The sequence below is a fragment of the Homalodisca vitripennis genome, chromosome 2, assembly GCF_021130785.1.
Source record: "Homalodisca vitripennis isolate AUS2020 chromosome 2, UT_GWSS_2.1, whole genome shotgun sequence".
NCBI classification, from domain to species: Eukaryota; Metazoa; Arthropoda; class Insecta; order Hemiptera; family Cicadellidae; genus Homalodisca; species Homalodisca vitripennis.
Genome location: NC_060208.1, coordinates 38,527,970 through 38,543,228, shown reverse-complemented (window position 1 = coordinate 38,543,228; position 15,259 = coordinate 38,527,970).

Genomic DNA, 15,259 nt, shown 5'->3' with positions numbered 1-15,259 from the left:
TTTTATTTATTTATTTCTAACGGACATACTCTCCAGTTTTACATTCAAGATCCATATACTTAACTATTATACAACTTAACCTAAACAAGAAACTCTACAACAAAACATGTCAAAGGCTGAAAAATATAATATTACATAATACTCTATTGCAAGGCATGTTATATAACTTGAATAAATACGTATATAAATGTTTTAAAACTGTAACAATACCATCATGAAAGACCGCAACAATAAATCAACTGTAACAATAGAAATAACGTAATAACAGAAATAACATAAGAAACTATAAAATAATATAACAGGAATATTTATAACAATGTTTCAAAAACAGCAACAGTAAAAAATAACAATAGTGATAAGATAAACTATGGCGTAGAATAAACAGAGAATATGAAAAAATATGTGTAGGCAGTAAGTTAGCAGCGAAAGAGAACTAAAACTGATGGTGTAATATGATAGAAATTAAGTGGAGGCATTTACGTTGGTAGCACTGCACCTTTCACTTTCCACTGCAATGTTCTCATACCATCATGGAACAGGTCGACAGTTATAGGCAGTTGTTTCCGGCCCTCTGCAGGCGTGCCACCGTGCTGTTTGCTGCATAGTTTGTCCCATAGTGTTGCCTTATGAAGAGGTCATTGGAACGAGTGCTGGATGGTGTCTTGAAATTGAGGAGTTGAAGGACGTCTGGGCAAACCATCTCACCGTTCACCAACTTGTGGAGAACCACTAAGTCGGCTACAGTCCTGCGAGTCTCAAGATGTTCTATTTTAAGTTTGGAGTACAGATCATCAATTGGTACTTTTTGGTATTGTTGTCCATTTCTGACACCCACCAAACGAATGAAACCGCGCTGGACTCGTACAAGATCGTCACAAAGGTATTTTTGGTGTGGATTCCAAACAGTCGATTTATATTCCACAATCTGGCGTACCAGGGCACAGTATATAGTCATCAGGGCTACCATGTTATATGTTTAGAAAAACGGGAGATAAAGCCAAGCATTCTGTTTGCCTTCGAGCAGATATTATGAACGTGAGCCTCAGGGCTTAAATTCTGTGTCAGAGTAATCCCAGATCTCACACTTCACTCACTCTAGCGATGGTTTCTCCTTGTAACAAATAATTGTATATTATAGGCGAAGTGCAACGGTAAAATGATATGGCTTGACATTTCTTGGCGTTTAGTGCCTTTTTATTTATTAAGCACCATTTATATACGCCATGAAGACTATCTTGAAGTGATTCACAGTCCGCAACATAAGTAATTTGTGAGTATAACTTGACATCGTCCGCAAACATTAGGCAGTCACTGTTGATATTCAGAGAAAGATCGTTTATGAAGAGTGCGAAGAGATAAGCCCAATGATAGAGCCCTGAGGAACACCGGAAAGTGAGATAAACTCAGAGGATATTGGGCCAGCAAACTTCACTGCAAGCTTGCGCTCAGAAAGGTAACTCGACAGCCAACGAATTTAAATGTTATCGAAACCAAGTGCAGAGATCTTTTTGAGTAATAAGACATGGTCAACAGTGTCAAAGGCCTTGGAAAAGTCTAAATATATTGTATCTAGCTGTTTACTGTTAGCAAATGCACTCTGCACCTGATTCTGAAGTAACATTAAGTTTGATAAAGTCGACCTTCCTGGTGAGAAGCCGTGTTGCTGAGGACAGTTTAACTGAGCAATCCTAAATCTTATTCGATCAAGAAATAGATCATCGAAAACTTTGGATAGAAATGGGCCTGTAATTTGAGGCGATGTCAGTAGGTCCTGATTTATGAATGGGGACCACGTAGGCTGCTTGGAACGCCTCAGGAAAAATTCCCATCGCAAGTGAAGTATTAAATATGTGGCAAACTGGAATGGCCAAGATGCTTCTGCTGTACTTAAGTACACCTGGTGGAATCCCATCAGGACCCCAGCTCTTTTTGTCATCAAGGTTTCTAAGCTTCTCCAATACTTCTTCAGGGGTGAACTCATAAGCAACTCCATCTCCGAGATGGTCATATCGGCTTGGAACAAAGACCCCCGTGGGCTTCTTGAAAACCGAGGAGAAGAAGTCCTTGAATGCTTCACACATCGCAAGAGGCTCCTCAGCAACGACTCCATTGTGAACAATCTGAGAGGGCACAGACAAAGATTTTCTTGTGGAATTGACATGACTCCAAAATAAACGGAAATTGTTGGGAATTCCAGCTTCAACCCTTTGTATATGCTGGCGATAATCCCAGGGAGCTAAGACCCTACACCTTGCTTTTATGTTAGCAAATCTGGAATAATTAGATGCTGACGGAAAGTGCTTGTATTTTTTATGTAAACATTTTTTAGTTATTATTAAGTTTTTTAAATAAGGTGAAAACCATTTAGGAAACGAACAGTATCCAATTCTTCTTACTGGCGAGTTAGCCTTCACTATGTTGGAAATTGTAGAGATAAATGAATTTGTTGCCCTGTTAAGGTCTGATTGTAACAAGTTTGACTTAAAATATAGTGTTATATATTTATTTTCAAAATTTAATACAAATTTAAAAGATTGCAATTAGGAAATAAAATAAAATATAAAATTATTATACTTGTAAGTGTGTATACTCATTATTTATTATAAATATGCTACGATACGTTTTCCTTATATTCATCGTAGCCACCTAGTTATCTGAGGTACGGGAATAATCACACCTAAAGCCTATACTAACCCGGACATGTTTTATCATATTTACCTAACAATTCCGCCCATTTGAAATTGAATCCTAAAATTTATCTCCTAAACAAAACAAGCAAAAGAGAAATAAAAAGGTTAGTAGACCGTTATATAGGTAAAAATCTTATGATATTTACTATTGTTTTATTACAAAAAAAGTTAATAATTAGGCGCTTATTGCATTATCTAAGGACTCAAAACATGTAAAACATAGTACAATTAAAGATAGAAAGAGAATAATTTGGACTAAAATTATAATTTATAGTGAAGATTAACATACAATTCTAAAAAAATTAATAAGTTTGCTTTGGAAATAATTTTTAAATTTGTTTCTTTTAAATGGCTGAGCATTTACTAAAACTATTATTAATGGACTGAAAAGAATCAACCCAGGATGTCTAGTTGTCTACCTGTTCTTATTATATCTTCAGAATGAATTAAGATTGTCCTGAGATTATATATAATCCTATATATAAGTTCTATATACAAAATATCTATTTCAGGGAAAGGATTCTCCATTTTGTAATCAGAAAGCATCATTTATTATTTTTTTTTTTTACATTAGTTTAGTAATGGAAATATTTTTCCCAATGTGTTAAATCTCAAATGACAACATCGAAAGAAAAACGTAAAATGGTCCTGAAATTTTACGAATCCTTTGCGTAACGTGATGTGCCCTGGGCTACTTGTATTTGCTTGCTGTTGCAACCAAACAGGACATTTTCAAGATATAACTAATTACAATGTATTTATAATTTATTTCATTTTTTCACATCACAACACGTAAGAATAATGTAAGAATATTTATATACATATGTGTATTTTTAAAATTGCATATTAATATTTTTATATGTTACCATCTGTTTCCCGCGGCTTTGCACGCTTTTCATAATCTTTGCCCGTGTATGAGCATTTCTAGTTCAATTGAATTATATTTCAAACACCGATGTAGAGTTTGCATTGATGTAACGATCAAGAAATCCGTCAAAAGTGTGTTTTACTCATACATTTACTTTATTATAAAGTGGTCTAACATTCAAGCTTTAATCTCGACCATAAATTTATTTTTAAGACAAATATACATCATAACTTATCGCCTTCAAATAGTGTGTGGCTGTTTAATATACGCAACAGTCGCGTAGTTGCACTTTACATTGTGAAGGCGCTTTGAAAACTTTTTTCTTTTGCAGCGCCGCCTGGTGGTGAGTTACGTCAATGGGCATATCATATAAACCTTCTCCGTGGGAAAATACATATACGTTCAAATTTTCATAATGATTGGTATCATAGTTCACGATTCCATAAAGTACAAACACACAAACATTCATATATATATATATATATATATATATATATATATATATATATAGCCTATATAATTTCAATAAACATTGAATCGCAAAAAGTACTTGCTCCGCCGGGAGTCGAACCCAGATCTCTCACTTGCCGGGTGAATGTGCTACCATTACACCACAGAGCGCTCACTTTTTCCGATTCAATTATTTTGTATTTGGCCGTATCTGTCACAAATGCGTTTAAATAAGCAAACTAAACATATGATCGGAAGACCAAATACCTGTCAAATGACTTTTATTTACATTAAATTGTATCAACGGCAATATATATATATATATATATAGATATATATATATAAATAGATTATTATATGTTTGTTTGTTGCTAAGAAAACCTTTCTCGATATTTTTTTTTGTTTTTATTATTCAATAATATATTTACCCACACATTTTCATAATAAAATCAAAATAAATATTAAAATTTAATTATCCAAGGTAATTTATAAATTAATTTAAGAATGTAACTGCATGTTGCATGAACCGTTTGAATCCATGATGATTGCCCGTGATCTACAAACGACCCACCATCAATATAGTTGGCTATCACTTTAGCCAACAGCACAGTAACATTAGTTCCAGTAACATTCAAACACTGTATAAACCATCTACCCTAATTATATTTATGTAATTGCTCAATGGTCTTAGCTTTAAGCAGTTATACAAGAGGAGCTAATCGGTAGCATAAGCCTACTTTGTTGTTTCTCTAGGTTGCGTAAACAGTTCATTAGAGAATATCATTGTTATTTTTGCAAACAATTAACAACCCTTATATTGCAGACGGTACATTTAGATGTTCTATTTAGCTTTTAGATTTATTGTGAATGGCTAAATATATTTTATTTTTTACTTGGAGAATCAACATCATTTAGTTTGATATCATACTAAAAAGAAATCAATACAGATAACTATTTGTAGAATGTTGCTAAAATGTTTAACATATAATTTTTCAGTTTCCAGACTGTAGCTTTGTTAAACATTATAATGAAACTAAAGTATAATTTGTCTATATATTTTATACTCATCCTTAGTGTCTCAATCCTTCGCGGACACCCCGCACTCCCTTTAAAAATGCCCAGGCTACCTGACCAACTTGTGTTCCCTAGAGATGGAACGTTACTATAAACAGTGTGCCAAGTTGAAAACCAGACACAACGTTTTGCACAAATTTTAAAAACTTTTGACAGCATATATAGGAAATTTATGCACTTAGATTGAAAGGGGATTGTTTTAGGTGTGTATCCCACTAGGTACTAAATAACTGTACTTAGGTATGTGTAAAGTTATTATTACATGTGTTAGTTGTATGTAGTATGTTCTTTGTTGTTTTTAATGGGAGGTAGGAAGGTTTGACAGTCTTTCAGGTTAAGGTTTCAAATATGAGCTGCCCATTTCAAATATGTATTGAGTGGAATTGGATTCTCTTGTGGTTACCTGTGTGTACTTTCGTACACTCATATCTAACAGCCCATGAAAACTAAATACGTATCCACCAAATTTAAATTTAACTCTTTCTCCTAACAAAATTATGTAACTAATTTAATCTTTGTAGCCTAAATGTCCATACCATCTTGTATTTATTTATTTATACGTTTTATGTTCAAATGTTTCGCTTAACCAATTTGTTTATATTCTCCATTTCGCAATAGCTAACCAATGTTTCTAAATAATATGAATGATACATTTCCTTTTCATGTATTAAGCGCATTGTTTCTCTTGGTACTAGACGAGTTATTGTGCGTAAATTGCATTATATAATTTGCAATATTAGCAGAGAATCTTTTAGTTCTTTGGCCTTTGAATACAGAAAGCTATTTGCTTTGTAATGTATGACTTCTTTTTGCGAACGTTTGTCTGTGTTGCCAGTAATGGGGTTATTACCAATAAATCGTAAGGTATTTTTTATATTGTAAAATTACTATTAGTTGATAACGTTGTGTTGTATCGTATAATATAACAGGCCAAAGTACATTTAATTTACTATAATAAATAATATGAAAAACAGTATGTTACATATCAACATGACGAGGATTAGTGATTAGTGTGATCAAGTATAATATACATACATTACAAATATGCAAGATCAAATTTGCCAATATACTTACTATTTATTGGTCTATTTAGTAACCATTCGTAAAAAACCATTTCACTAATCCATCGCGATGAAATGTTAAAGAATAAACTTTTGGTAACCTTAACACCACTAGTGAATCATAACACGTACTCCAATATTAATTTAGTTTTGCCAGGCCTTTCAGAATCAAATATTCCTTCTTTAATCAACTTCATAAATCTTTTAGTAACTCAATGTACGGTAGAAAGCAAATCGTTCATTTCCTATTAACGCTGAGTTTATACATTATTTACATTAACTATGATAGATTTAAGTATCTAATGACTGAAAAGTTTAATAAATTATTAAAATACAATAATTTAAATATCACTATACTTTTCTGAAAGCTTTTGATATAGTAAAAAACCATATATATTTTGCCATATTGAACCTTAGCTTACCAGAGTTTCAGAATGTGTAGATATTACTTTAACAAAAACGTTAAAATACAAAACAAAAAAAGACTCCTAATACGACAATAGAAAAAGAGCAGATTCTGGATATTATTATTTAGTTAAATTCTGTGTACTAAACTCTTCATTTAAAAAAAATACCTTTTAGATAGCTACTGTTTTCTTATAGTAAAAACATAATAATACAGATATTAAATGGAACTTATTTCATAACATATATTTTTTTCTAAGGTAATAGAATTAATGTCCTAAGCTCTATTGCATTGCCGATAAATAAGTAAAACGACACAGTTTATTGGTGAATCTTTTTTTCTAATTCCGACCAAATCTAGGCCTGTAAGCTAGGATGGCAAGATTTACGTAATACGTGTTGGCTTACAAAGTTTTTTTAATCTTGGGTTCTGGAAGCTTTGACGAAATATAAGTTCTATTCACCTTATTTGAGGTCAAACTATTTCTATTCATGAAATTTTGACGGAGTACAATCAGAAAACGTTGAATATAGTTATAATATACAGGAGGAATATCCCTTAGTTGTAAGAAAAAGAATTTCGTATTTACAAAAGGACAGTCTTATTAAGTTTTGCAAAAACCATACATCAAACATTGTTTTTATTTCAGTACAGATGTATAGCTATTGTGGTTTTAAGAGATTTTGAGTCAAGACCTTCTGCGCAAACCTAATACAGTTTTTATGGCACTAATAGTTTTAATTTTATTTATGTTTGGAGTTTAATTACATTTATTCATCAAAACATCTACAAATTTCTATAAGATTTCATATAGTTTCATAATTCATTCTCAGACTTTTAACAATGAAAAATTGATACAACATTGGGGATTTTTAAAATAATTCACTAAAAGAGTCAAGAGCATTCTTTGGTTTACAATTCACAAGGGATGGATAGCTCAGTAACTATTCAGGTCAAACAGATGACTTCCCCAGGGACCCTGTGTAATCAGTTAAGCAATGACTGAGGTACTGTGAGTGTACCTCAACCTCATTCTTTTTATCATATATTAATATAAACCTCACATAGTTGTGAGTTACGAGTATTAGTTCGTTTATTGTTGTAAAATGGTCACTGACACGCGCGCATAACCTCTCTATTTGATTCATTAACAAACAGATAATTTTTTTACAGTGGAACACTTTAATTCTACTAATAACTAAACCTAGTTGCACTACTGCAATAACTGTTAAGTATCGATTTATTATTTATTTAATCAATACGGTATTTATATGTAATGTCTTGTAGACATAAAACGACTTTCATGTCGTAATCACGCAAGACCTCTAAAAAATGGTATATACTATATTGGGAAGACAAATTTTTAAAGTAAAGTTATAACTAAATATCAAAAATATTCAATTCTCCAAAAAAAAGCAACATAAGCATATAAACTTAATGGTATATAATAAAGGCACCGATTTTCCCCAAAAAATTTAAAAACATAACAATTTTTTTTTTTGTTAAGTACAGTTGGAGTGGATTTGGTACATAACCTTATAAAGTTTATAAATATAGTATTTGAATCAAATTTTAATGATTTAAATCGTACGAGTCGAAAAAGAAACACGGACAGACAATTAAATATTTTTTCGTATTATGGCTTCATAGCGTTTTGCATTTCTCCTTTAATGACAGACATGAAGTTTTAAATGATATTCTAAAAATATGTAATAGTAATTTGCTAGACAGTTTTGACATTGTAAAGAAACGACTGCACTCCTAACAATAGTACATATATGAACCATAGATAAATATTATTCAAAGAAGCGAAACAAAATTATCTCAAATGTTTTAACTATTGATACGAACTTTTGAAAACTAACAAAAAACACTAAAGTTTAGGAGCAGACCAATGATATAAATGTTTTCAATTATCAGGACGGCCACTCCTTGTGAAATTTTCAATGCACAAACGGTTGTATATTATGGCAGAGTGCCGGCGGAAAATAGAGGCAGGTGAATATTTTAGAATGGAAAAAAGGGTAATTACTGTTTAATATGTATTGCAAATGTAGGCGTGTGAAGTCCTAAAAGAATAAACTCACATTATGAACATGAGATATTATCAATAATTTATATAAATATCGCGAGCCAATTTGAGATATGGTTTGTAGGTTATTTCATTCTGATAAGAGTATTTCTGTAATTTATTCTAACACCAATAAAGATAGAGTGGTTTATTAATGAATTGTGAGTTATGTTTAAATGACAAATTAAATATAAGCAAAAAAATTTATGCGCTGAAAAAGTAAAAATGAGTAGACAAACAAGCACAGTAAGTCCGTGACTATAGGAAATGGTATACATATCATCGAGGTATATTTACCGACAGTACGGGATACGTTAATGATTAAATATATAAATATTGATTCCGTTCGTAGATTTAAATATCGATATAAGTAATAAGGAATGGAAATAAATAATTCCAAGGGTCATGGGTACAGAAAAAGTTGCGAGATGAATAACCCACTAGAGGATATTTATTTCGTTTTAGGGAATAAAATAATCGTAAAGACGTTTAATAAACCATATTATTTTAAAACATTCATGTATTTTTGTGGTTGTACGTATGTTCTTTGGACATTTTTGGAAACAATCTACAAACTCATGTGGTGTACAGTGAAGATAAGTCCAAGTGAATGTCTATTGAAGTTAAAAGAATACCAAGAATTTCAGAGTTCTCACTCTAACTCTTAGACCCTAAATGGAATACAAGCTTCTGATGTAAGTTCTTTGACTTTTGTAGGTTCTAAGGCCCTCATATGTACATACACTTTGTCGTGCAGGTTATATTAGCAAAATATCACTATTATAGTGAAAAGAATTACTAACAATTTTATTGAAATACTTTACCTACATTGTGAGAGTCCACTATTTACCTAATAGTACAAGTAAACATAGCAGACAAGGTTTTGGAACCTATAAGAAATGTGGAATTAAGAATAAAGATATAAAACTAGTTTGATTTTAATTAAAATCTCTTATCAGACAATTTTAAAATATAGGAAATTTTAGGACAGTTTTATGAAACAATGAAGCAATCATTGTCTTCTTTTAAATTTTCTAATTTTATTTATATGTCTAAAATTAACAAAATAATGAGAAATAAACAAAACTGCTACATATTAAACAAAGAATCAACAGAACAGCTGATAGCTGTTTTTTTAAATTATATTATGCTGGCTACTAAATGTTTTGAGTTTGCGTTCTGTTTAATTTAGTACCCTTCGTGTAAGCGTGTAAAAACTGGTTTAAGTGCTTATACAGCTACATTTTAGCTTACTAGACAGTTCAACACTTATATGTATTAATAGTACGTGTTATAATTACCTACTAAAGTAATAATAACTGTTTATTTATTTGTTTGAATATTTATAAATAGTACATGATTATATGTGTTATTTTTAAGCGTATCTATTGAGTATGCAGGCAATTTCCCCTCATCACTTTGGCACTCTTATTATTATAATAATAGAGGGAGATATACAGAGACGAGATGTAGGGCTAGACGGAGTTAGTTCAAAACGTAATATACTAAATCCGCTTTATTTATTTCCATTCATGAGAAACATAAAATTTAAGATGTTAATACTTTTGAATTATGAATAATACTATTTTTTTATAAATATTCTTAGTGAAATAGTCTAAGGACTCAAATTAAATATTCTTTTTCGTTATAATTAATCTATCTATCACATATTATAGATACAGGTATATTTATCTTGGTTATAGGAAAAGGTTATAATAATATAGGTTACTTTCATAACTATACCAAATACTTTCATAACTTGTCTATGATAATTATCTGTAACATTGAAAATGATTTATTTCATTAAGTTACATAAATATTATATAAGGCAAATTAGTGTATTACATGTCATTTATTCAGAAGAGAAATTTATAGTAACATTTTGATTAAAACAAAATTGTCCCTCCTATCAGTCCGCAAGAGTAGGTTGGTTTTGTAATAACTAATGTATTGCTATGACTTGTTTTAGAAATGCAAGACTGCAACTAAATTAGTAAAAAATATTTTTCTAGGCACGTACCAGAAAATGAAATGAAAAATAGTAATTTTTTCATGTGCCTGAAATATAATTCATTATCTTTCACAAGGAATGTAGTAAAGTATATATTTATAAAAGACGTTTTACTTTTTCTTTAGGTACAATTATAAAGGATTTAATATGTCTTGTACATTTGGAATGTAATGGCATATCAAACCGACTAATATAAATAGACGTGATATTTATAAACAAATATTTAAACCAAATTAAACCTTATAATTTTATTTATTACTACGTCAATCCCTAGAACTCGGTGGGAATACCAAAATCGTTTCCAGTAAAAAAAAAAAAAAAAAAAAAAAAAATGGTTTATCACATAAAGTTTAGGAAATGTTATTTAAATTCAAAACAATTTATTCTTTTTCTCTAATTCCATAAATAAAGCAATTTTTGGGTTTATTTCCATTTGAACAAATATTAATAAACTGTAAAACTGGACAGGTTATTAAAAGTTAAGTACAAGTTTTCTGTAAGTGCTAGTAGGAGAAATGTTTTTATGGAAACACATATGTTACTTAAAACTGTAGAATTTTTTATAATTTTTAGGTTATAATTAGTTAATGTGGAAAAATGTACGTGAATTGTAAAATTGCAATAAATAATTACAAAATACATTGATATAAATTATAATAATTTGTGACGAAATTGTGTTAGGTTTCACATATGAATATTTAAAAATAATAGTTATATGTTTGTGAACTTAATCGAACAAATTTAAATTACTGTAATTATTATATGCATTTTAATATAGGGAAGCTGCTTACATATTATGGGATAAAGTTAAACGTCGTTATTGAGGTGAAGTATGTGAAGTATCAAAACGTTCGCTTTATTAAAACATAATGAATATTCAATGATGCTCCAGCCGGAACTAGGTGGAATCTGGAATATGCTATTATGAGACCTTTATTTTATTTGTAATATATAAGAAACTGTAATTTCATAACAAATTATGTAATTTTGAGTCTATGTAATTGTGCGCTTTAAGATTCCGAAACTCATTTTGTGACAAAATAAAACCAAATTTTGTTATATTCCTCTTTATAGCCGTTATTAAAAACTATGCACGTAACCAGCAATCAAATTGAGTATCGAAAAGAATATGAAAACTTATTCGAAATATCTTGCCACATGATATAGTAACATTATTGTTCATTAAGAAATTTATCATACGAGTGTTGATATAATACAATATTCCGCAAGAAAGGGACTTAACTATTATATCCAACGCAAGCGTGCTCTGACACAGAAACTTGGCACCGAATTTGGAAATTGAATTTCCACTATGATATGTTTTTCTCTTTAATCTACGAATAAATATTTATTTTGTATACTAATCCTAATTTTCATGAAAATGGTGGCGACAGACCTTAGATTTGAGGGATTATAAAAAAAAATAATATTACTTAAGTTTTAATTAAGTTATCGATAAGTTTCATACACATTAATTATAGTATTATTGTTAATTTTTTGTAACACATGTTATGTGTTGTGTAACTTTGTGGAGACGTATTTTATATTTTTGAACCACCTGATAAAAGAATATAGTACTTGGTGAAAGTTACTTTGGTGGAAGATAACAGATTATAAGTGGAGGTTATCATGATACCGAGAACCTACATACAAACATTTTATGTCCTCTTAATATAGTATCTAGTAACTATAACTTCATCTGAAATTAGTTACACAAGCTTACAAAATATTAGAGGTAGGGTAAATTTGATCATATATAAACAAGTATGTTCTCTGTCACGAGCTAACGCATCATGATATAAAATACTTTGCAATATAGAGCTGTTTCTATCTTTCAACTATTATTTACTATTCTCATGTCACGTTATAGACAACTAGCACAGAAATATGCTTGATTACATTTTCATTATAAAAAATGTGTTTTTTGAACAAAACATTTAAAATATTTATATTGTTGCACTAAATACGTTGGCCCTTATTTGTGAGAAAAGCAGAATCGAGTATACATAAAATAATCAGTTAATCCCTAAAGATGGAAACGTTACTAATATAGTCAATGTTACAAATATTGACACATCTGTGCACGAAGTATTAAGTTTAAACATACAGTGTACACAAACATGTTGCAGCTGATGTTCACCAAATAAAAATAGTGATTTCCTCAATAATATTTTTGACGTTATACTTTTGTAACCTACTTTCGTAATCCTTATAATTTAATAAATGTTTTATAAAAAGTAGAACGGTGTAGAAAAGTACTACATAAGTATTCTAAATTATACGTTCTTTAAAGTATATTATTTATCTCTCCCTTATTGAGCTGCAGCTGGAAACATTTACTTAGCTATTAATAATTCGAATTATCTTGCATAAGTGGAAATGAGTAGTGGAGTATACAGTTCAGAGAAAAGATTGTTCATACAACTTGTTGGTTTGAAAACCGTCAGAGACTTGAGAGTCTTAAGTTTATTAAAACACTTTAGTCAAAGCCCTTTCAACGCCTCGTTTTCTCGCATGAAGAGAAAACACCCAAGTGTATTTTCCTTGCTGATTACACCAATACCATATCTTCGATTACTTATCTTATTTAATTATAATACATTTTGTTTATTAAAGTGGATATTAAATGTTTATTTATCAATATACCGTCTTATACTTACCAACTATAATTTACCCTAAGTAATTTAAAGTATAAATTTACTTGTGGGTTTTTTAAATTAATATATTTTATAGTTAAAATAATATTGTTTATTGAAACTTGCTGCGATGTGTAAATTATAGTCCTAAACAATAAAGTATTTTACGTTTCCCCTCGTATGATACACAATGCCCGTATATTTACATTAGTTTGTGGCTCAAGTACATGTTTTAAATGTTTTTTCATTACTAATCTTATAATATTTTTATTCGCATGCATTTTTTAAGTTTATTGATAGTATTTTTTGCGAAGGAGTCATAGCTCGTTATCTCTGTATTACCTCGAATGGACCCATTAACTAGCAATACAATTCTGAGAAACAGGTTTCAACTATATCAATTTTTAAAACCACGCAGACCATGGATTTTACCTTTTACGATATACTTTATTAATCATTTAAAAAGGAAAATCCTTATGCTTGTTTTATATATATATATATATATATATTTATATATATATATATATATATATATATATATATATATATATATATATATGCACTTGAATGTAGTATTATACTAATATACCTATATAATATACATTATAATTCAAAAAAGGTATATAAGAGATAACTAAAATGTTAAAAGAATGTTTATAACTCAATAACGTAGAGCAGTATTGACTGCAACACGAATTATATTAATGGATTTAAGGTTCAAAAAATATCCTCATGTAATTCTTTTGTGAAAAATCTGGAAGATAAAAATTTAATATAATTTAGAATATAATTATTTTAATTTCTAAATGAGCACAATAAATAATTCAAAAAATGTTACTTCACATTATTGTGTAGTTCATACATTAACATACATTGAGCTACCTCCCTAATGACTGTTTTACCACTCACATCTCCGTCTTACAGTATAACACTTCCAAATAAATAAAAAATATACGCAATTAAATAAATTAAACATAGCAAAAACATCAATAATATCGCAGAATGTAAACGTGGTTGTACTCTGAGATTACACTTTTTATGCTTTTTGTGTTGCTAAAATAATGAAATGCCAAAACATGTCAATAATACCAATTTTTTATATTTACGGAATATTACAATTACTTCCATTGTAATTTCCTTATACCTTCAAGTTAACTGATCCACTGCCATCCACCAAGATATCAACTAGATATCCAGGGTCAGTATCCATTAGTCTTCTGAAAAGTTTTAATAGTATCAAATAGATTAGCCTATACAGTCAAGATCTTTACTAATGTCACATTTGAAGTTAACCAGATATGAAATTGTATTCAATGCAACTAAACAAATATTTATGTATCTATAAACCTACAATTTGACTCCCTAAGATAATAATCGATGAAAGCTGTCTAGTGGATGAGCTATATCTAAGCCTATCATTCCATGTGATTTATCTGCGTAATAGCGTATATTATTAGATTATGGGTAACCAAGATAGTAACTATGAAAGAGCAAAATTCATTTGTAAGCGAACTGTGTACTGTTACATGAGTTTATCATACAAAATAACAACACATGTAGAGTAACTAAAGTAACACATAAAATACATATACTCTTTTAGCCAATTTTTGAAATTTGTACTATGGTCTTTCTATTTTTTCTTTTAATACTCCAGTCAATAAAGAAAGTATTTTTTTACTGTCCTCATACAGTACTTCACGTGATTGTAGCTTGAATATTAATCAGAAGTTTTCACAGAGTAAAGGGATAAGGAAAACCATAAATGAGTTCTATAAAAACAGTACAAGATACTCACGCAAGCAATATCCATTGATCAACATAATGTCTCGATTGATTTACTTGACTGAGGTTAAACTGAAATAAAACTATTTCAACTGTAATGGTTTATTTTTTCAATAACTCATCATTTATTGTACTGAATTTCTTTTACTTTTATTCGGATATTTTGTGCTTTATAACGTATAAGAATATTAAATTTTAATTAAGGTTTTA